The following is a 22067-nucleotide window of genomic DNA, read 5'->3' as shown; positions in this document are numbered from 1 at the left end:
GGAAATAAAAAATAAAAAGGAAATAGAGCAGCTTTTAGAAGCCATATGGGCTCCAAAAGAGGTAGCAATCATCCATTACAAAGGGCATCAAACAGGAGGAGGTGACGTGGCTAGAGGAAACAGGCAAACAGAGAAGCCAAAGGGCTGCAATGACAGAGGCAACTAAGAAGAAAAAGGAAACCCTTACCGTGCCCTTACTGGAGTTTCCCCCTACAGAATCCCCTAACTACTCCTCTAATGAAAAGGCTTGGTTTGAGCAGGAGAGTAGAAGTTACCAGAAAGGAGGTTGGTGGGAGTTTTCAGACGGGAGGCTTGCCATCCCAGAAGCAATAGCCCCCTGGTTCATAAAGTAGTTTCATCAAGGAAAGGATGTGGGAAAAACTGCATTAGAGACTCTTGTAGGACGGCATTTCTATGTGCCACACCTAACTGCCATCACTCAAGCCATTTGAGAGCAATGTTTAACTTGTGCCCAAAACAATCCATGGCAGGGGCCAACACAGCCCCCAGGGATTCAAGAAACTGGAGCTACACCCTGTGAAAACCTGGTTGTGGACTTTACCAAGCTGTCTCGAGCCGGAGGCTACCGGTACATGCTAGTGTTTGTCTGCACTTCCTCAGAGTGGGTCGAGGCATTTCCCACAAGGACAGAGAAAGCTCAGGAAGTAACCAGAATCTTACTAAAGGACATTATTCCTAGATTTGGACTGCCTGTAACTTTAGGATCAGACAATGGCCCAGCATTTGTGGCAAAAATAGTACAACAGCTAACGCAGATGTTAAAAATCAAATGGAAACTGCATACAGTTGATTGCCCACAGAGTTCTAGAAAAGTTAAAAAAATGAACCGGACACTCAAACAGCTGTTAAAGAAGTTTTGCCAAGAAACTCATCTAAGATGGATCAGGTGCTGCCCATCGTCCTTCTCTGAGTCAGGTGCGCCCCTACTAAATTAACTGGATATTCACCCTATGAGATAGTGTTCGGCTAACCACCCCCAATCATAACTCAGATAAATGGGGACTTAAAAGAAATTGGGGAATTAACCTTAATAAAGCAAATGCAAACCTTAGGTGAGGCCGTGCAGGAAATGCAAGGGTGGGTAAGAGAAAGAATACCTTTTAGCCTCACAGATGCAGTACATCCCTTCCAATCTGGGTCAAATAATGGAACCCAACCACTTTAGGGCCTTTATGGGTTGGTCCCCATATTGTGATCTTGTCTACCCCCACTGCTGTTAAAGTCACACCTTGGGTTCATCATAGCCAACTGAAACCAGCAGCAGCCACCGCCCAGCACCAGTGGACCTGTCAACAAAACCCAGACTACCCAACATGGTTGATCCTGTGGCAAAACCCAGCCACTGATGACAAGAACAACTGCCCTGCTCCAACCACACCACAGGCTGGTCAGTCCACGCATGGCTGAAGCTTGCAGAAACATTGAGCCCTGCTCTAGTCATACAGCTGGAAGCTGACTAGTCTACGTATGGCTGACGCCTGAGGAAGTCAACGATCGATAAGTAAATGTGGATTGAATTTACAAATGTAGTTATACTCTTACTTGTACTGATTATTTTGCTGATGCTGTCAAGCTTGTTACCCAGAAGGGTGCCCATGCATAGTATAAGTACACTTTCACCTATGGTTATAAAAGGGGACCAGGATGACTGTCATCACTGTATGATAGAAGCCTGGTCCAGGAAAGGTATGACTAAAACTCTGTTATACCAGACCTATTATGAGTGTACAGGGACTCATATAGGAACTTGTGTCTATAACCAGACTAGTTAACCAGTCTGTGATTGTGGAAATGGGCAGTCTCAAGTATGTTATGACCTAGAGTTCTTGCCTTATGACTTCTGGTTTGAAGTCCAAATTGGCAAACCCCTAATGCCATCATATACAAACCCCACAGAAACTGGGGTTGGTAAACTTGTAAACAAAACGGAAGTATTCCCTTACTCGCATAAAGGGCCTGTCTCCATATATTTTGATGCCTGCCGAACTGCACATCTCAGTAAACTAAATAATATTGGGACCATCTGTAAAAATCTAGGACAAAAAGAGTCAGCAGTAGAGCCACCAAGGACAGACATATCACCACCCGAATAATGGCTCTGCAAAAGTACCAACTGGTATCCCAAAATGAGTATGTACCCACTCAAGAAGAAATAGCTAACTGTGTTGCTCTTTACTAATCTACATTTGTGTCGAGCACCAAAGAGGGGAAATGAAGAAGGAATTAATGAAATCAACTATAACCTAATAGTAGTAACAGAAATTTTAAAATCCTCTCAAATTTGTTGCAAAGTGTGACGCCCCCTCCCTTACACTCAAGTTAAAAGAGAATGTTAACAGCCTGTCTTCTCTCTGTAGACAGTGAACCTTATCTATACTCTCCAACTCCACATTCCTCAAAGTTTATTACAGGCCCAGCGAGTTCCTGCATGGCTGCAGGGTCACAAGACTGATAAGTTTAGGTTGCAAGACATGTTTCTCTCAAGATGTAAGAAATGTTGTAATGCTACCTTTGTTTCTTGCTTCTGTAACTCCCTGCCTCCCGTAGTTCCCACATTAACATGTTTAAAAGTAGGAAAAGTCCTTTGTTCAGGGCTCAGACTTTCTGGATGTATGTCTGGCTGAGCTGGTGATCACCTTAATTTAATAAACTTTCCTGAACCTTTTTCAGTCTCTCCAGTCTTTGATTGTCCCATGACAAAATGACAGAAATTTACTATCTCACAGTTTCTGTATGTCAGAAGTCTGGGTGGGGTTGGTTAGGTCCTCTGCTTAGGGTCTTACAAGGCCAAAGTCAAGATGTCCACAGGGCTGTGTTCCTTAATGGAGGCTCTGAGGAAGAACCTGCTTCCAGGCTCATTTAGATTATTGGCAGAATTCAGTTTCTTGCAGCCTTAAGAGTGAGGGCCCCATTCCCTTGCTGCCTCTCACTGAGGGTGGGTTTTTGCTCCTAGAGGCACCTGAATTCCTTTTCATGTTCTCCCTCTGACCTTCTCCAGCAACCACAGCTTGAGTCTCTCTCCCTCTCATGCAGCATCTCTCTCTGACTTCCTCTTCTGCTTTTAAGGGCTCATGTGATTACAATGGGCCCACTCACATAATCCAGGATAATCTCTCTATCTTAAGGTCAACTGAATTATAGCAGAAAGTCCCTTCCCATCAGTATACCTAGATATGTGCTCAATGGAATAGCTAGGGGATGGGAATCTTGGCAGAATGTCTGTAGAATTCTGCCTACCACCCACATAAACACTTAAATTATTCTTATCTTTTCTGTAAGGTGGATGCAAGTTGTACAGCAAGAAGCCAAGGAAAGAATGATCTCTGACAGTGATTGAAACCCAGTTAGCTCTTCGGTGCCATATAAATTCTAAAGATTCTCTTTCTCCAACCACAAAAAGACAAAACATTCCATACACAGAGTTGTAAAAGCTGTGACACTGGAGACAGGGCATCGGAGGAATACAGTTGTTCAGGCAGGAAGTCCCATTTATGGTTAGCAATAAAGGTTACATTTGTGCATGATATTATAGAAACACAAACTAACACCTGACCTGTGTTTAGGAGATCATCTTTCTCTGTCTGGATCTGTGCTGTCTCAATACCAAGTGGTGCCTCAAATCTTCTGGGCACAAAATGAAGAGCTTCCCCTAGAGAAGATAGGCATTAGACCACTGAGAGCAGAAGTCCTCCTGAGATCCTAGAAAAGCTGCATCCTCCAGCAGCTGTCCCTTAGGGAGTAGTGATTGAATGTGGCAAGCAATTCTTGAGATAAGCAGGACTCTCTAGAAGAATGGAGCTTTCCTTACAGGAATAGGACAAATTAGATAAACAGTGTCCTAAATTCTCACCCTATAGGTCTAGAGAGACTGAAGGAGGAAGGTCCAGCATCTAAATGGTGATTAGCTTCTCGGTGTGACAAGCCGGTTAGATTTCTTTGTCATTTTCATGTGAAATAAAGCACTACTCCCTGATTGAGACCCTAGAAACCAACACGCGCCCCATTCACAGGACAGTGTGGCAACACTAGAGGTGCCTTCCCTCATGTTTTGGTTGTTTGCTGAGACACATGACTCCTGATGACAAAAGAAGAGCTTCCAAGGTGCCAGAGGTGATGTAACAGTGGAGTGATAGAGAAATAGATCATAAACTCCAATCTTCTGGTGGTGGGTGTGGGTGTGGTGGGGGGAAGGTCCAGATAGGTGGAAATAATGAGTCGAGAGATTTAAAGCAGGTGGGCATCTTTGTGTGACTGGCTGGAAATTTTATTTCTTTTAGAGTACATATCAAAGAATAGATTTATGCTCAATTGTTTACATCTGTTTCTAATAGGAACATACATCTGTGTTAAAATACTCAATGCATCTTGTATGCATACTCAAACAGATACATAAAAAAGGAATCCCCTTTTGCCAAGGGAATAACTCACACTTCAACAGCCATTTGAATTTTACAGAATGGAACATTATTTTATACTAAATGATCACAACAGACAAAAGCGATTGTTACAAACTATCATCATCCTCATTGTTTAGATTACGAAACTGAGGCACAGAAGGCTCACTGACGTATGCTACACAAAGTAATACATGTCATAAGTGTTAGGGCCTAGAGTCAAACCCAGGTATTCTGGATCTTACCCACTACATTGTGCTGTCATTTGCTGATGACTCTCAGACCCATATCTTCAGCTTCTTCTCTCTCCTTGGTGACAATACCTAGGTACCCACTCGCCTCCTAGACATTTCTATCTGATAGTCCCATAGATACCTGACACTCCATGTGCACAAACCTGAATTTACTGATGCTCTCCAACAACCTTGCAGAAGAGTGCCTTCTCTGGCATCAGTAATTCTGTGAAAGACATCTATCTACCTGCATGCACTAGCTCAGACTCCTCCACTGCTCTCACCACCCCGACATATCCAATCAGTCACAGGGACCTGCCAATTAAACATTACTTCACTCTACCCTCTTTTTTCACCTGCCTAACTTGTATTGGCCCTGGGCGAGTTTCCCTGGCTATGAGCTCTCAGAACCCACTGAATGAGTGACCCTGTAATAAAGACTTCTTCTCAGGTTGTTGTAATTGCTACTTTTATTGACCCACACATGTGTGCATGCAAACACATGCGCACACACACACACACACACACAAACACTCATTCTACAACAGTTTGTGATCTTCATGAGTGAAAAAGCCCTAAATTCCAAGAGGCTAGCACAGTATCTGGCACCTGGGTTTGAATAAACTGTATTACAGTTGAAGATCAGATGTTAAGATGGGGACAGCGGGCAGATGTTAAAACAAACGTCAATTTTCTAACCTGCCAGTGAAAGTTATACCTAGATGAAAAAGCAAAGGGGAAGGATGTGAAACTTTAACTGAATAAAATGTGATGGAAGCTCTCTATGCATTTCACCACTGAACTAAGATATTATTCAATTTCAGAATGAGCTCAGTGGAAACAGAGTCTGGTTGTTTCTAGAAAAAGACTCTTTGCTCTTAGTAGGAAACACATGGTTAAGAGTCAGTTCCATATTTTGCACTTCACAAAAACTACCGTTTTTGACAATGCATCCTGGAACTGTGCAATGAAAAAGAAAGAAGAGCAATGTGGAGATAATTGTGATGTCATCGAAACCATGAAACAGTCTTAGAAACCCTATTCATGAATGTTTTGTTACATGAGATAGTATTTGCCATAATGATTTAAACTGATTTTCCCACGATGTCCCTCCAATAAAAGAAAGTAGCTCATCTGAGTACACTTTCTCACTGTGCCAGGGGGACTTGTTTTCTTTTCACTCCGAGTTACCAAGAAGGCAGGAATCTCAGATCCCATTCAGAGACTTTAAAGAGGCCTCATCTATCCCATTGGCACTTACAAAAGGTCCCACAAACCCAGGGCGGAAATGGTGCTAGTTTCTCCAGACACATCTGTGAAATCTGTCTGTGAGCTCTTCACTTACTTAGTTTGTCATTTTAATTCCCCTTAGCACAGCACAACTAATAGTAGTAAGGGTCTGCAGAAAAAAAGGAAATGAAAAAAATGACATAAATCTTGCCCCTACACTCAATGCCCTTTTTCTGGATCAAGGATAGACTAGACGTCCAGGTGTCCTGACATAGTCCTCCATGCTGATGTATGGCTTACCGAGGCATAGTGTGAATGACTTTTCCCAGGCTCTGGCTGGGCTGTTTGGGTCTCCATGTTTCCCACTTCAAGGAGAGCAGGAGAAATGGAATTAGGTCTCAGGGCCTCACCCAGACGAGACCCATGGAGGCTATAACCAGGGCTGGCCTCCTACAAGTTATCCTGCAGAGAAAAGCTATATCTTCCCTGATCAAGGAAGAGTGGAAGAGGGTGATGTGGATCTAGAATTGATGCCATGTTACCAGGCAGACAAGAGGAGATTCAAATTGCTGTTGATTAAAAAATCCTTATGTAATGATAACAATACCTAGAATATATTGGGCATTCAATAAATCACAATACTGCTGCTGCTACTGCTACTACTATTACTACTAATAATACTAATAACAATAACAGTTCTCATTTACTTACTCCTTCTAATGTACCAGACACAGCATCAAAAGATGGGCCTTCGCTTATCTTTCAACTGTTCCCATTATCCCAGTTAGCCAATCAGGAAATGGAGGCCCACAGAATCATAGTAACTTGCCTAAGTTCACACAAGTAGTAAGTGCTGGAGCTCAGATTATAACTCAGATCTGCTTCATTCCAAAGCCAGTTTTATTAACCCCTGTGCTGTAATGTCTTGCCTCAAGGAATAGTAAAATATGTTAGAAGGTTCTAGTGTTTGGTCCTGGGGTCCTGGGCAATGACACCTTCTGACTCATCATTATACCAGTCACCTAATATCTAATCAGTAGGATTGCCTGGATCTCATTTCTTTAATTAAACAAGGGCATAAAAGATATTCTATATATGGGCTAAAATCTGATCATCCTCCTTATACCTACTCGCAGGGTAAGATAATTAAATAAAAGAGAAAAAGTGATGGTGAATGATCCAGTTATCCATTGCTACATTTAAAAAAATGCTCCACCACTTAGCCACTTAAAGCAAAAAATGTGTCTGTGTCCCACACAGTTCTATGGGTTGGCGGGTATCAGCTTACTTGGGGTCTCTCGTGCAGTTGTAGTCAGTTGTGAATGGCAATTGTGGTGTTCCAAAGACTCTATTGGCCTGGACTTCCAAGTAGACTCACTCACATGACTGGTTTTTCATGCTGACTGTTGGCTTATTTGAGGTTTACAACTTTGTATCCTCCACCTGGCCTTTCCCTATCTCTTGGGGTTCTCTTAGCATGATGTTTGTGTTCTCAGAGGGAACACTCCAGGAGTAAGAGCTTTAGGAGACATGAGTGGAATTAAGTCTTCTTATGACCTAGACTTGGAAGAAACATGCATCATTTCTGCCATGTTCTATTGCTCCAACACAGCCCATATTCAAGGGGAAGGGAGTTAGACTCCATCTCATAGCATGACAATCAACAAATGCAGAGAGCGAAGCAAGTTCTTGATGGTGACCATATTTAGAGAATACCTACCACAGTGAGGATGTGGTGAACCAGCATTAGCACCCTTGCAGGTAGGACTGTACAGCCTGGGAATAAACACCAATGGTATAAGCACAAAAACCCTCAGATACAGTAACTTCCCTTCAAATTATTTATTCCAACCAGGGGCAGTGGGTCATCCCATAATCCCAGTACTATGGGAGGCTGAGGTGGGTGGACTGCTTGAGCCCAGGAATTTGAGACCAGCCTGGGCAACATGGCGAAACCCCATCTCTACAAAAAATATAAAAATTAATTTGGCATGGTGGCGTGTGCCTGTAGTCCCAGCTACTCAGGAAGCTGAGGTGAAAGGATCATTTAAACCTGGGAGGTGAAGGTTGCAGTGAGCAGAGATCATGCCACTGCACTCCAGCCTGGGTGACAGAGGAAGACCCTGTCCCCCCCCAAAAAAATTATTTATTCTTAGGAAATAACACAGGCATACAAAGATTTTTGAACAATGTTATTACCCTAGTTTTCTTGGCAGGAGCAGAAAACTTCAAATGGCCTAAATGCCCATCAGAAGGAAGTTGCTTGAAAACATTGATATATATCCATACACTGGAATGTATTGAAAACTCTAGGTGGGCCACGAGATCTTCAGGTCAAATCCAGGAAATAAAACGTGGCCTCTGTAGAGAAGGGATTGAGACAATCAAGGCCACCAGGTTATCTGTATTGTCTTTGGCTCACAGAACCTTAGCCATGTTTTTCCATCTTTCTTTAATATTCCCCCCAAACACACCCTCTGCCTTCTTCTGGGGATCTCCTGGTTATTTCAGCTTGCAGAGCACTTCCTCAGGCAAGCTTTCTCTGTCACCCCTCCATTAGGCTAGTTTACCCTGCCAAATCCTCTTTTAGCCTACCTTCATTCTCCTAAAGTGTTAGGTAGAGCACATCAGTTTGTTGTAATTGCTTGCATAATTATCTGTTTCTGCACTCCTACTGAACTGTAAGCTCACCCTTTTGCTATTTTATCCAGGGCTAGAGTAGTGTTTGAAGAGTCTGGAACTTACATATTAGGAATATGTTATCCCCACAGAGTCTGCAGCAGTAGACTCTACTACTTGGAGCATTACTCCACAGACATCCTCCCAAATAAAGTATTTCGTATCTTTCAGCAAAATCTATCCTTTGAGTAATGAGATACTTAGTGTTTTTAAAAAATTTCAGCTATGTGGGTTTTTGTGGTTATTATTATATGATTATTGTAGGTTTCCTGTTTACAGCTTAAAAGCAGTTAGAGAAGAATAAAACATTCCTGGGAGTTTTCAAAGAAAATGAAAACGAATAGAGAGACAAGCTAATATAGCTTAAGTATAGTCGTGGGGGTTTGCTGTCCACTGGAGGAAGCTACCACAAGGGCTCCCCTAGGTAACAAATTCTGCACAACCCAGCCTCTTCATGTAACATGTACAGAGCTGTTGTGATCTCTTGGCCCATCAGGGGTGTTTTTTGGTGGATATGTGATCACAATTGCATCATGGTGTGCCTTACTCAGCTCAGTGACTCTGGTGTGGGCATGTAAGAACAGGGAATAATGGAAATACAGCATGTGATACAGAATTTGTAGCATATAGGATTTCTCAAAGCTACTTTGAGTTTGGATTAGTAGAGCCATTGCTTATTAATGTCTTTCTTTTTTCATTTTTAATGTTTAGGGATTACTTTTTAAATGTAATACAATTTTTTTTATTATTATACTTTAAGTTCTAGGGTACATGTGCACAAGGTGCAGGTTTGTTACATATTAATGTCTTTCAATTCTTGTAAATTGTCAGTCACTCCCCTAAAGTCACTCCTCAGAGAATGTAGACCCCTCCAGGGTGGATTCCGCTGCCTCTTTTTGTCACTGTTGTATGCACAGCGGCTAGCACAGTGCCCAGCACACCACAGGCCATCACAGGTAACTGGATTGAATTAATGGGTCTCCTCTCCCAGGAGACTGTGAGACCCTTTGAAGCAGCCTCATTGACTGGGGTAAATACCAAGGTTCTTGGTCTCATGGCCAAGGAGATCGAGGTTGCAGACACACACACAGACAGGGGTGAGTTTGGAGAAGGAGTTTAATAGGCAAAAGGAAAGAACAGCTCTCCATCCCAGAGAGGGATCCTGAGCGGGTTGCTAAGTTGTAGTAAAAATGTCAGGGGTTTTATAAATGGGCTAGCGAGGAGGGGGCTTGTGAGGAGGGGATGTCTTATCCTCCTAGGGCCTGACTGTTTAGTTAGGACCAGGTGTGCTATCTGTACAGAGCAGAGTTTTTTGTTTTGTTTTGTTTTGTTTTGTTTTTATCAGCTCTTATCCCATCCCATTCCCTGACCACAAAGGCTGACTCTTAGTCTGTGTTTCTTTGTCCTGCTTATCTGGGAGGGAGAGTTTCTGTGTCTGTTCCAATACATCTTCTTGCAACTGCAGGCATCCCCCGGAGTGTGTTTTTAGCTTCTGTATCTTAGTGTGCCTAAAGGAAAAGGAATGTCCTTATTAAGGCCCACTGTTTTACTGGGGCCCATTGTATAAGTGAGAAGTTTGGTAATTACCCAGGAGACTTCCCCCACCTCCTTCTGTGTTTGAGTTGTCTTATCTGTGTTTTATTGTCTGCTCTTTCAGGTTGCTTGTTGTTAGAAGAGAAGTGATTTCTTTGAATTGCATAAGGTTAGAAAGGGAGCTATTTTTGAGCCGCTTTTTGTTAAAAGGAGTTTTCTACTGGGGACTCGCTTTATCATGTCTACCTAAATAATTTCTTTCTGCCTCCTATAACACCTTGAGGGCAAGAACTATGTTTAATTGGTCTTTGCAGATCCAGCATCAGTTGGCTAGATGAAACCTGCTAAACGTCACTGAGTTCCTGCTTATTGAACTAACTAACTTCATTTGGAAGTAAGACTGACAGAAACCTCTCCTCAATCTTCCCATTCCAATCCAGAGTTTGTATATTTATATTATCCTGCAAACACTTCTAGTCAGCTGTAAGATTCAAGGATGAAGATGAGAACCTGATTAACTTTTCCATGAACTCCGCAGGAAAGCTGACATAATTCTTAGCAGAGTATGACTTAGGATAGCATTTCCTCGAACCCTGCAATCAAAAGTCACTTTTACAGTTGCTGCTTTCCCTGCACTTCAGCTGTACTGTTTTATGATGATGCTATACTTAATTTTAGAAAAATCTCTTGGCATAAAACAAAATGATACTCTAAAATATTTTAAAATAAAGTGCCAAATAGGCATAAGTTGTGGGACTTTAATCATTTGTGCTATGCAAACCCATCGTGTATCTTCTGCTGGTACCCTCCAGACAAAGAACATGAGGAACACCTTGAACAAAGTCTCACGGAGGGAGAAAACATACACCGTGGAGCACATTGGGGCATCTCATTAATATGGTGCTAGAATGTACTTCTTAAAGTCTTTTCTATAGGACTTGGGATTATGTTAGGTGATTTGCAGGAGGGCTCAAAAAGTGGGGCTTTTCTCTAATTGAACGCTGTCTGTCAGGAAGTGGGGGATACTTCTATGATTAAGTATTGTTAATGTAAAAAATCGCAGAATTATAAATTAGGAAAAAGGAGACTATTTCTTATAAGGGGTTACAGCCTGCAAGGTGGCCTTCTCACAGGCTGGGAAGCATAGCCTCTGGTAAAGATCAGACAGGGGCACTTCAAAGGAGGCAGGGTTGGGGTAAAGTGCTTTATTCTGAACAGGTTGGCTAAATATACATATTCATCAGGTTACAAGAGAAGCTATGAATATTCATGAAGGTGGTCCTGATGCATGCTTACTGAACAAATGTGTGTAACATATGACAAACCTGTGTTCAGCTTGTGGTGGAGACTTTAACATTTAAACATATTACAATTAGGCCCTATATGTCAAAAGGTCTTTTCAGGATGCAAAAGCACTCAAGTGCGAAGCCTCTCAACTGACCAGAACTAGTCTATGATTGGTGGTCTTCTTATCTGGAGAAAGTTCCTGAAATCAGTCTCTTGTCCAATCAAAATTGTCATTATGGCTTGTGAAACAGGAGGTCAGTTAGTATCTGGTGATAAGCTACAATCGTTTTAATATTGCTTATCTCTAGGCAAGCGCTCCTTTAGCTGCTAGAGAAAAAGAAACACCTTGTGGCAGTTAGAACAGAGTTTGTTACTCTTGTCTGGCATGGCCTTAAGTCTTGTTTGTAGTTTGGTATCTTGTTGCCACAAAGAGTCCATTCTGTCAGTCTTATGATCTCTATTTTAACATTAATGCTGGGAAGCTGCTGTGTCTTAACCGTAAAAGGGAGGGGTTTAACGGGGCATGTCTGACTTCCCTTCCCTTCATGGCCAGGAGCTCAGCTTTTTTACTGAGTACCTTCATTTTTCTAGAGGTTGTTCAATTATTTTTTCCTCTCTCTCTCTTTTCTCATTTCCCCAGCTCTCCATTTCCTACTTAGTCCTTCAGAAATACAAATATAACCTTTCACCTCCCTCTTACCAGACATTCCCTACAGGACAAGCTCTTCAAACTATGTGCTGCTCCAAGACAGATCGCTTCTCCAGAGCTGACAGCTGATTTGCAGAGCAAAGCACCATGGAACTTTTGCCTCCAGGGGGCTGCCTTGGAACTTCCATCTTCCAGGGATTGCCTTGGAACTTTCATCCACCAGGAGGGCTTATTGAAAGCACGCCAGCTTAGCCACTTTCTGCCCAGAAAGGCACCAACTCACCTGTTCCATAGATAAGACACTAAGCTAGCAGGGGACCCCCGCCCTTGCTCACTTCCCCCTCACCTTATAAAAATGCCCACTTTCTGCTCCACAGGTGAAGTGGCACATTTAAAGGCAGGATGCTTTGTGCCCCTTCCCCCAAGCTATCTTAGGAATAAATTCACTTTTTTTGTATTAGGCCTTGCTCTTGTTAATTAAAACTCTACATGCAGCAAGCAACTAACCTGCTTTTCAGTTACAGTTTTAAAAGTTTTCTAGGGTTCCCTTGGTCAAGAAGGGGTCCATTCAGGCAGTGGGGGGGTTTGGGATTTTACTTTTACTTTACATCATCTTTTAAATTTTTATCTTGAAGGTGCAAAGATAAAACCATGCTCAAAGGTTTAGTTGGAAAAAAAGCTGCAGTCACTCATTTTTTACCAGTGCTGCTAGCGGTGAATCTATATGGATCTTCAGCAACTTGATCCTTGCCTCCTCAGAGGAAAGATTTCAGTCGAGGGGTAGAACTAGGTATGAGGCAGAGGGGGAGACCAAGGCAAGCTTTAGAGCAGGAGTGAGCAGGAATGAAAGGAAGAAAAGTATATTTGGAAGAGGGCCAAGTGGATGACTTGAGAGATCCAAGTGCCCCATTTGGCCCTTGACTTGGGACTTTATACATTGGCATGGTTCTGGGTTTGCATTTCTTCTCCCTTGATTTTTCCCTTGAGGAGGACTGTCTGCATGCACAGTGGCCTGCCAGCACTAGGCAGGGGCCATATGCACAGCCTGTTTACTGAAATTGTGTGCATGCTCACTTGAGGCATTATTCCCTAAGCAGTCACCCGTTCACAGAGGAAGGTCTGTGAACGTGTGACTGGTTAAATTTTGTCATTTTGCTTCTTAGTGCACATGCTTCAGCCCACTCGCCCAACTCCTGAGATCTTATCAGGAAGCTGCTGATCACCAGTTCCAAGTGTTTTCTATTAGGAGACTGTCGTTCCCTGGCATCAGCTGTGCCCAATTATTGTTTTATAGAAACAGTTTAACTGCCTGACCATCACCTGATGGTCCCCTGACATTCCTTGGGCAGGGGGTGGAGGGGGGCTCTTCTGCCCTGCTCATGTCTGCCTATCTAATACTAGGATAAGCAATTTTAATTGTTAAATGGAAAAAATAGGTGCCAATGAATTGGAAAACAAATGGTGTCTTGAACAGAAGTTGTCTGCCTTTGTAGTTTGGATGAAATGATGTTGTTAACAGTACCTGATAAGGTCTTTTCCACTGCTGCCTGAGGACAGTGTTTCCTCAACGACTTTTTTCCAGAAGAACAGATCTCCAGGTATTAGGTCATGCAGAGGCTGCTTAGGTGTGTGTTCTGGAAATGCAGCTTGTAACTGTTGGTAGCAAAACTAGAGGCATCATCTGAGTGTGTGGCAATAATTGGAAAATTATCCCATCAATGTTGATTCTATATAATTGCCAATTTGTCTTTGCTATTGTAATACATAAAATAATTTTTCTAACCCCCACTTTTATGATGGCAATCTCTTTAAGTTAATTAGTAAACATTTCTAGTTTCTTTATCTATCTAACAGAGAGACCTCTCTAACAGAGTCCTGAAAACTCTGTTTCTATAACATTTCAAAGTTATGGACTAACCCTAAACCACACCTGTGACCAGTATAAATATTTGCTCATTCATAATTTGTCAGATGGCAGGACCAGACAAGGGCAAGTAACTTAACCAAATGAACAGATTTAATTTCTGAGAGAAACTTACATTTCAAGGGTAAATTCCAGTCTGAGGTAGCAGAACTCACTTGCCAGTTATTAACTTTTCTTTTTCAGTATGAACCACAAACAGAATTAAATCAAGGATATCCAAGGATGTCTTTAGAAGGTCTGTGCAGGATATGGATAATTGCCTAACACAGTTAAGAAATCATATACTTTTCTTTGTCAGGCAAAGGAGGAAGGTGCAGCAATGCACAGGGATGTGTTAAGGGGAAAGCAATGATGTTTCATAGGAGGGTAGGTGACTAGCCAAGAAGTGCTGAGGATTTCCTGTCTATAGAATATTATACATAGTTTGGGGAACCAGTAAGTTTAGTGGAGACCCAATAACTAAATTAGCTAAAGTTTTTGCACCTTTGGTTCTTGCTGCTATTGGTTTTAGACAAGGTAGATAGATATGCCTTGGCACCCAGATCTAATAAAAGACTGAAAATAAGTAATTGGCCTCTTACAATTCCTATGTATTCTTAAAAGGACCTTTAGTGCTTTTGCAAACTTTTAATTTTAATGGACAAAGTATGAAAAGGATTTGTGAACCTAGATTTCCATAAAGAATTCTCTTCATAGTTACTACACCAGTCTTTCTGCTTAAACTTGCCTATACTTCTTTTAACCTAAAACTTATACAATCTTTGAAATATATTTTGTTAGGATATTTTATAGAAAATTAACATAGGAAGAGAAATTTTCATTTTCAGTGTTTTTCTGTGATTTTTGTAAACAAAAGATTATCATTATTTTGGAATTAATTATCATTTGTAGAATTTTAGATATGCCTAATTAATCTCATTGTCTTTCCTTTTCTAGGGCAAAGGAGCAAATCACTGTGTTCCTTTAAGGCCATTTTAAGAAAGCACACAATGAGTTAGGCCTAAAAGTCAAGGAAAGACAAAATCAAGAATATTTGGTAGAGTAGGCAATATAGAAGTATTAAGCATCTAAGGATAAGAAATATGTATAGGCAACATTGTAAATCACATGGTAATCAACAGCGGTATGCATGAGAACTTAAATTTTTTCAACAGTAAAGAATCATTTAATAAATGATTGAGGAGTATCTCAAGATGCACTAAGAAGTAATAGAAAAATCTGGCAACAAATAGGAACCTCTACCAGTCTGGACATAAAATAGCATATTTATTTTATGTTAAAAAAAAGGCTTATTATCTAATTTTACTGTTTTTTGTGCTTTATTCATGTGACATAATATGTACATAATGGCATATGCATCACACATATTTATAATAACACATACATTTTGAGAATATATATATATATAGACATATATACACATGTATGTACATATAGTCTTAAATGTTACATATAAATATGATATATCCTATATATATGTTTTCTAGATATCATATATGTTATATATATATAATTTCATTGGGAATGAGTATCTTAATGAGATGGATGGAGCAGACTTATGTTAGGGGTCTTTGAATCAAAGGATGTTTGCTAACATCAATATTCAAATATTCAAATTCTTCCTTTGGTGCCCGTAGATTTTAGAGTCTGAGTCTAATCCACCATTATAACATTAGGGATGTGCTAGAAGTAGAGTTCTCTTTTGTAAAGTAGGAAGAGGAGGATTATGAAAAAGGAGGGCAAAAAAAGTGTAACCCATAAGCCATTCTCCAGCAGATGAGTCTAGCACTTATGGAAGTCTGAAGACTTGGAAATGGAGTTTCTGAAGCCACCTGGTCTCACAACATCTTGGAAAGACTTTGTGCATTCCCAAGTTCCCATAAATGTAAGGAACACAGTTTGAAGACTGCTGCTTGCCCTATGAGATCTCACACCCTAGGCAAGCATGGAAGTGCCGAAGGTCCAGTGACCACTAATAATACCAAACACTGACATAGAAATCCAAAATGGCCTCTTGGCCACTCACCTCTGGCAATCAATGAGGTCTTCATCATGAAATTTGGGGTTCCCTCTTGCATTTTATCTAGTCAAGTAAACAACTTATTGGGCTGTTTCTCCATAAGAGAGAACATGTAAGAGCCAAAAAGGAGATGAGAGAGGCTGGAGGATCCATTCTCCAAAGTTTACTTTTGTCTTCCAAAATTTTGGACAAAAAGGCAGCTATGAATTGGATGGACAAAGGGGAGAACACCTGCCTCCAAGATGGTTGTACTAGTCACTCTGCTCAGAGGAGGAGTCCTTCATTGGGTGTTAGGAAAATAATCCAATCAGATAAATGGAGAAAGCGCATTTTTTGGGGGGGGCTCAGATTGTCATTAATATTAATGGAGTTGCTTGAATGTTGGGATTCTCTGTGAGGCATGGAGTCTCTCCCAGGCTGTAAGGATAGGGACTTTGAGGGATTTGCACCTAAGAAGTAAGCAGAGTTCTCTTCTCCCTCCTTTCCCTTGGTATCCTTGCAATAAGTTCTTATTACCCAGGTTGCTTCAAAACCTTAAAGAAACTGACCATTGCCTTCACAAAAGAGATACTTTTCTTCCCCTGCAATTGCTTCTGGGTGTTATACCCTAAAACTTTATGGATGAAAGAAATCTGCCTTCTCTGTGGGCAACCCTAGCATCCCTCACCTGACCACAACCCTCATAGAGGTCAGAGTCATGGACTTTATGTTGAGAAAATTGAATCTGCCCCTCTTTAATTCTGTCTCAGGATGCCAGCAGTGAACAGAAAGTTTGAGGTCCACCATCAAGGAGACAAGGAAGACTGTTCTCCCAAGGGCATGGTTTTCCATCATCACAACCTATCCATCATCTACATATTACTCAACTTCCCATCTGCCCAGAGCTTGCATCTTTATTTCACAATGGGACTCTCCGTGAGACCTCTCTGCAAAGGGGCATAATTATATGCTCACACCCATAACTTTACAGTGGTGATTTTATGAGTTAAAAATGTAAATATTGATGTTTGCAGGTATAACATTGGCATATTGAACTCACTCTTAACCCTTGACATTCATCAGAGCTTATGGTCATTAAAAATGAAGTCAGATTCCCTGGATTCCTATTCTATCTCAGCAACATCCAAGTTCTTTAAACTTGTGCGAAGTTCTAAATTCTCTGAGCTTGATTTTTCCCTTCAATAAATTGCAGATAATGATAGCAGCAAAATTATAGTACTTTTGTGACCGACTGACTGAGGTCAAGCAGGTCAAGTAGGCGAAATAATGCATACACTGCTGGATACACAGGATGCAATTAGTATACCTCAGCTATTATGATCAGATCCTCCACTGCTTTCCCCACACATGCACCACCTAACTCCCAGCCTCTCCTTCAATGTTAGGTCTGTAAACTACACATATAGCAATCCTTTTCTTTCTTCCCTTCCTTTTGATTTTGGGAACAAATCTTGCAAAGTCATTTTAACTCCCAAACTGTCTGGTGTAGAATCTTTTGCTCATATGTTTGAAGTCAAATCTGAGAGAAAAACTGTTGACGACTTTATTTTTTTATTTTTATTTTTCGAACTCGGCTCCACAAACTGCATCAAAATGCATGCAGTCACAGGAAAGAACTTATTTGCCCATCGTGGAAACGTTACAGCTTTGTTTAGATTCTATGTATAAATGAGATCATGCAGTGCTTTTCTTTCTGTGTCTGGTTTATTTCACTTAGTATAGTGTCCTCCAAGTGCATACATGTTGTCCCAAATGACAAGATCTCCTTCATTTTTAATGCTGAATAATTTTCACATTTATACACATATACCACAATTATCACAATTTCCCTATCATTCATTCATCAATGGACACTTAGGTTGGTTCCATATATTGGCTTTTTTTTTTTAAGTCCTGAGAAGTCTGAGAAGTTTGATCGACTGAAGCCTTCTTCTCTCGACTCGTCAAAGTCATTCTCCGTGCAGCTTTGTTCCATTGCTGGCGATGAGCTGCGTTCCTTTGGAGGGGGAGATGCGCTCTGATTTTTTGAATTTCCAGCTTTTCTGCCCTGCTTTTTCCCCATCTTTGTGGTTTTATCTGCCTTTGGTCTTTGATGATGGTGACGTACTGATGGGGTTTTGGTGTGGGTGTCCTTTCTGTTTGTTAGTTTTTCTTCTAACAATCAGGACCCTCAGCTGTAGGTCTGTTGGAGATTACTTGAGGTCCACTCCAGACCCTGTTTGCCTGGGTATCAGCAGCAGAGGCTGCAGAAGATAGAATGTTGCTGAACAGCAAGTGTTGCTGTCTGATTCTTGCTCTGGAAGCTTTGTCTCAGGGGTGTACCCCACCGTGTGAGGTGTGAGGTGTCAGTCTGCACCTAGTGGGGGATGTCTCCCAGTTAGGCTACTCAGGGGTCAGGGACCCACTTGAGCAGGCAGTCTGTCTGTTCTCAGATCTCAACCTCCATGCTGGGAGATCCACTGCTCTCTTCAAAGCTGTCAGATGGGGACATTTACCTCTGCCAAGGTTTCTGGTGCTTTTTGTTTAGCTATGACCTGTCCCCAGAGGTGGAGTCTACAGAGGCAGGCAGGCCTCCTTGGGCTGTGGTGGGCTCCACCCAATTCGAGCTTCCAGGTGGCTTTGTTTACCTTCTTAAGCCTCAGCAAGGGTGGGCACCCCACCCCCAACCTTGCTACCACCTTGCAGTTAGATCTCAGACTGCTGTGCTAGCAATGAGGGAGTCTCCGTGGGCATGGGACCCTCTGGGCCAGGTGTGGGATATAATCTCCTGGTGTGCTGTTTGCTAAGACCCTTGGTAAAGCACAGTATTAGGGTGGGAGTTACCCGATTTTCCAGGTGTTGTGTGTCTCAATTTCCTTTGGCTAGGAAAAGGACTTCTCTTTCCCCTTGCGCTTCCCAGGTGAGACGATGCCTCTCCCTGCTTCAGCTCTCACTGGTTGGGCTGCACCCGCAGACCAGCGTCAACTGCCCGACACACCCCATTGAGATGAACCTGGTACCTCAGTTGAAAATGCAGAAATCACCCGTCTTCTGTGTTGCTCACGCTGGGAGCTGGAGGCTGGAGTTGTTCCTATTCGGCCATCTTGGGCACGCCCCTCTCGGGTACTTCTTTATAGCAGTGTGAGAATGGACTAATACAGGAATTGGTACTGTGGAGAGTTGGGCACTGCTATCAAGATACCTGAAAATGTGGAAGCAACTTTGGAACTACATAACAGGCAGAGGCTGGAACAGTTTGGAAGGCTCAGAGAAAAGACAGAAAGATGTGGGAAAGTTTGGAACTTCCTAGAGACTTGTTGAATGCTTTTGACCAAAATTCTGATAATGATATGGACAATGAAGTCCAGGCTGAAGCAGTCTCAGATGGAGATGAGGAACTCATTGGGAACTGGAGCGAAGGTCACTCTTGCTATGCTTTAGCAAAGAGGCTCGTGGCATGTTGCTCCTGCCCTAGAGATCTGTGGAACTTTGAACTTGAGAGAGTTGATATGAAATTGGAACTTATATTTAAAAGGGAAGCAGAGCCTAAAAGTTTGGAATATTTGCAGCCTGATGATGTGATAGAAAATAAAAAATCATTTTCTGGGGAGAAATTCAAGCCAGCTGCAGAAGTTTGCATAAGTAATGAGGAGGCAAATGTTAATTGCCAAGACAATGGGGAAAGTGTCTCCAGGGCATTTCAGAGATCTTGGCAGCAGCCCCTCCCATCACAGGTCTGAAGGCCTAGGAGGGAAAAATGGTTTCATGGGCTGGTCCCAGGTCCCCCTGCTCTGTGCAGCCTCAGGACTTGGTGCCCCATGTCCCGGCTACTCCAACTCCAGTCATGGCTAAAAGGGGCCAAGGTACAGCTCAAGCTGTTGCTTCAGGAGGTGCAAGCCCCAAGCCTTGGTTGCTTCCACATGGTGTTGGGCCTGCAGGTACACAGAAGTCAAGAATTGTGGCTTGGGAACCTCCACCTAGACTTCAGAGGATGTATGGAAATGCCTGGACATCCAGGGAGAAGTTTGCTGCAGGGGTGAAGCCCTCATGGAGGACCTCTGCTAGGGCAGTGCAAAGGCTAAATGAGGGACTGGAGCCCCCACAGAGAATCCCCACTGGTGCACAGCTAGTGGAGCCATGAGAAGAGGGTCACTGTCCTCCAGACTCCACAATGGTAGATGTACTAACAGCTTGCATAGTACACCTGGAAAAGCTACAGACACTCAATGTCAACTGTGAAAGAAGCCAGGACAGGGGGCTGTATCCTGCAAAGCCCCAGGGGCAGAGCTGCCCAAGGCCATGGGAGCCCACCCTTTGCATTGGTGTGCCCTGGATGTGAGACATTGAGTCAAGGGAGATAATTTTGGAGCTTTAAGATTTAATGACTGCCCTGCTGGATTTTGGACTTGCATGGGGCCTGTAGCCCCTTTGTTTTGGCCAATTTCTCCCATTTGGAATGGAAGTATTTATTCAATGCCTGTGCTCCCATTGTATCTTGGAAATAACTAACTTGCTTTTGATTTTACAGGCTCCTAGGTGGAAGGGACTTGCCTTGTCTCAGATGAAACCTTGGACTTTTGGGTTAATGCTGAAATGAGTTAAGACTTTGGGGGACTGCTGGGAAGAAATGACAGTGTTTTGAAATGTGAGGACAGGAGTGGTGACTCATGCCTGTAATCCTAGCTGAGGCAGGCAGATCACTTGAGGTCAGGAGTTTGAGACCAGTCTGGCCAACATGGTGAAACCCTGTCTCTACTAAAAATACAAAAATGAGCCAGATGTGGTGGCAGGTGCCTGTAGTCCCAGCTACTCAGGAGGCTGAGGCAGGAGACTTGCTTGAACCTGGGAGGTGGAGGTTGCAGTGAGCCAAGATTGTGCCACTGCACTCCAACCTGGACGACAGATTGAGACTCTGTCTCAAAAAAAAAAAAAAAAGAGAGAGAAGAAAAAAAAAGAAAAAAAAAAAAAGAAAAAAAAAAAAGGAAATGTGAGGACATGAGATTTGGGAGGGGCCAGGGATGGAAATATATGGTTTGGTTGTATCCCTACCCAAATCTCACCTTTAATAGTAACCCCCATAATCCCCATGTGTCAAGAGAGGGACCCAGTGGGAGGTGATTGGATCATGGGGACAGTTTCCCTCATGCTGTTCTCATGATAGTGAGTGAGTTCTCATGAGATCTGATGGTTTTATGAGTGTTTGATATTTCTTCCTACAGACACTCACATTCCTTCCTGCTGCTTTGTGGAGAAGGTGCCTGCTTCCTCTTCTGTCATTCCCTTTCTGTCATTCCCCTTCTTCCATGATTGTAAGTTTCCTGAGGCCTCCCCAGCCATGCAGAACTGTGAGTCAATTAAACCTCTTTCCTTTATAAATTACCCAGTCTCGGGTATTTCTTTACATTAGTGTGAGAACAGACGAATACACCATCTAAACAAATGCATTTGGGGCAACTCAAGGAGCTCAGAGAAACCACAGAAGACAAAAAAAGAACCAGGGCCAATGAAACATGGAAGAAATTGATTCTACTTAATCTAAGTGACAGGAAGTTAAAGACCTACTCCTTAGTCTAAAGGAATACCAAATCTGGAGTCTGGGGATTGTCAAAGTGAGTGATGTGTAAATTTATACTTTCCATGTTAATCTGTTAATCATCTATTTGTTTTATTTTATTATGTTACAATCTTGGCTACTTCAAAAAAGTCTTTTAGTAGTAAAGGAAGAGCAAGTCTAACTCTATACAATTACTTTCACTTGATCCCTGAGAAATAGCACAGATATAAAATCTTTTCCTTTCATTTTAATTAGATTTTATAGACCAAAAAGTTGGATTTTTTCCCCTTCCATCAGATGAGAATGAATGAATGACTTTCTCCCTGGAGAAGGCTATATATTTTCCCTAAAGTCTCCACCAGTATCTTAATTGGCATCTGAATTTCTAGTTTTGTTTGTAACCAGAAAATTTCCCTTCATTATAACAATACTGTGGCCAGAAGATACATGGAAATTGCCAACTAGTCAAATGTGCATCAGTGTGGAATCCCACATGTGATTTAGGCAGGTGTACCATCTTTGTACAGTTGGTCTCAAGAAATTGTCTTAAACAAAATATAAAAT

The 22067-nt window shown here is 42.1% G+C and overlaps 1 protein-coding gene across 1 annotated transcript in view; it reads left to right on the top strand.

Moving 5' to 3' along the window:
- The window catches only part of LOC140710771 (putative G antigen family E member 3), a 99355-nt gene that overhangs the window by 33526 nt on the left and 43762 nt on the right, over positions 1 to 22067 (top strand). The gene's annotated exons all lie outside the window — the stretch shown is intronic.

Source organism: Chlorocebus sabaeus, chromosome X (genome assembly GCF_047675955.1).
Source record: "Chlorocebus sabaeus isolate Y175 chromosome X, mChlSab1.0.hap1, whole genome shotgun sequence".
Lineage (NCBI taxonomy): Eukaryota > Metazoa > Chordata > Mammalia > Primates > Cercopithecidae > Chlorocebus > Chlorocebus sabaeus.
This window is presented reverse-complemented; position numbering and strand designations above follow the sequence as displayed.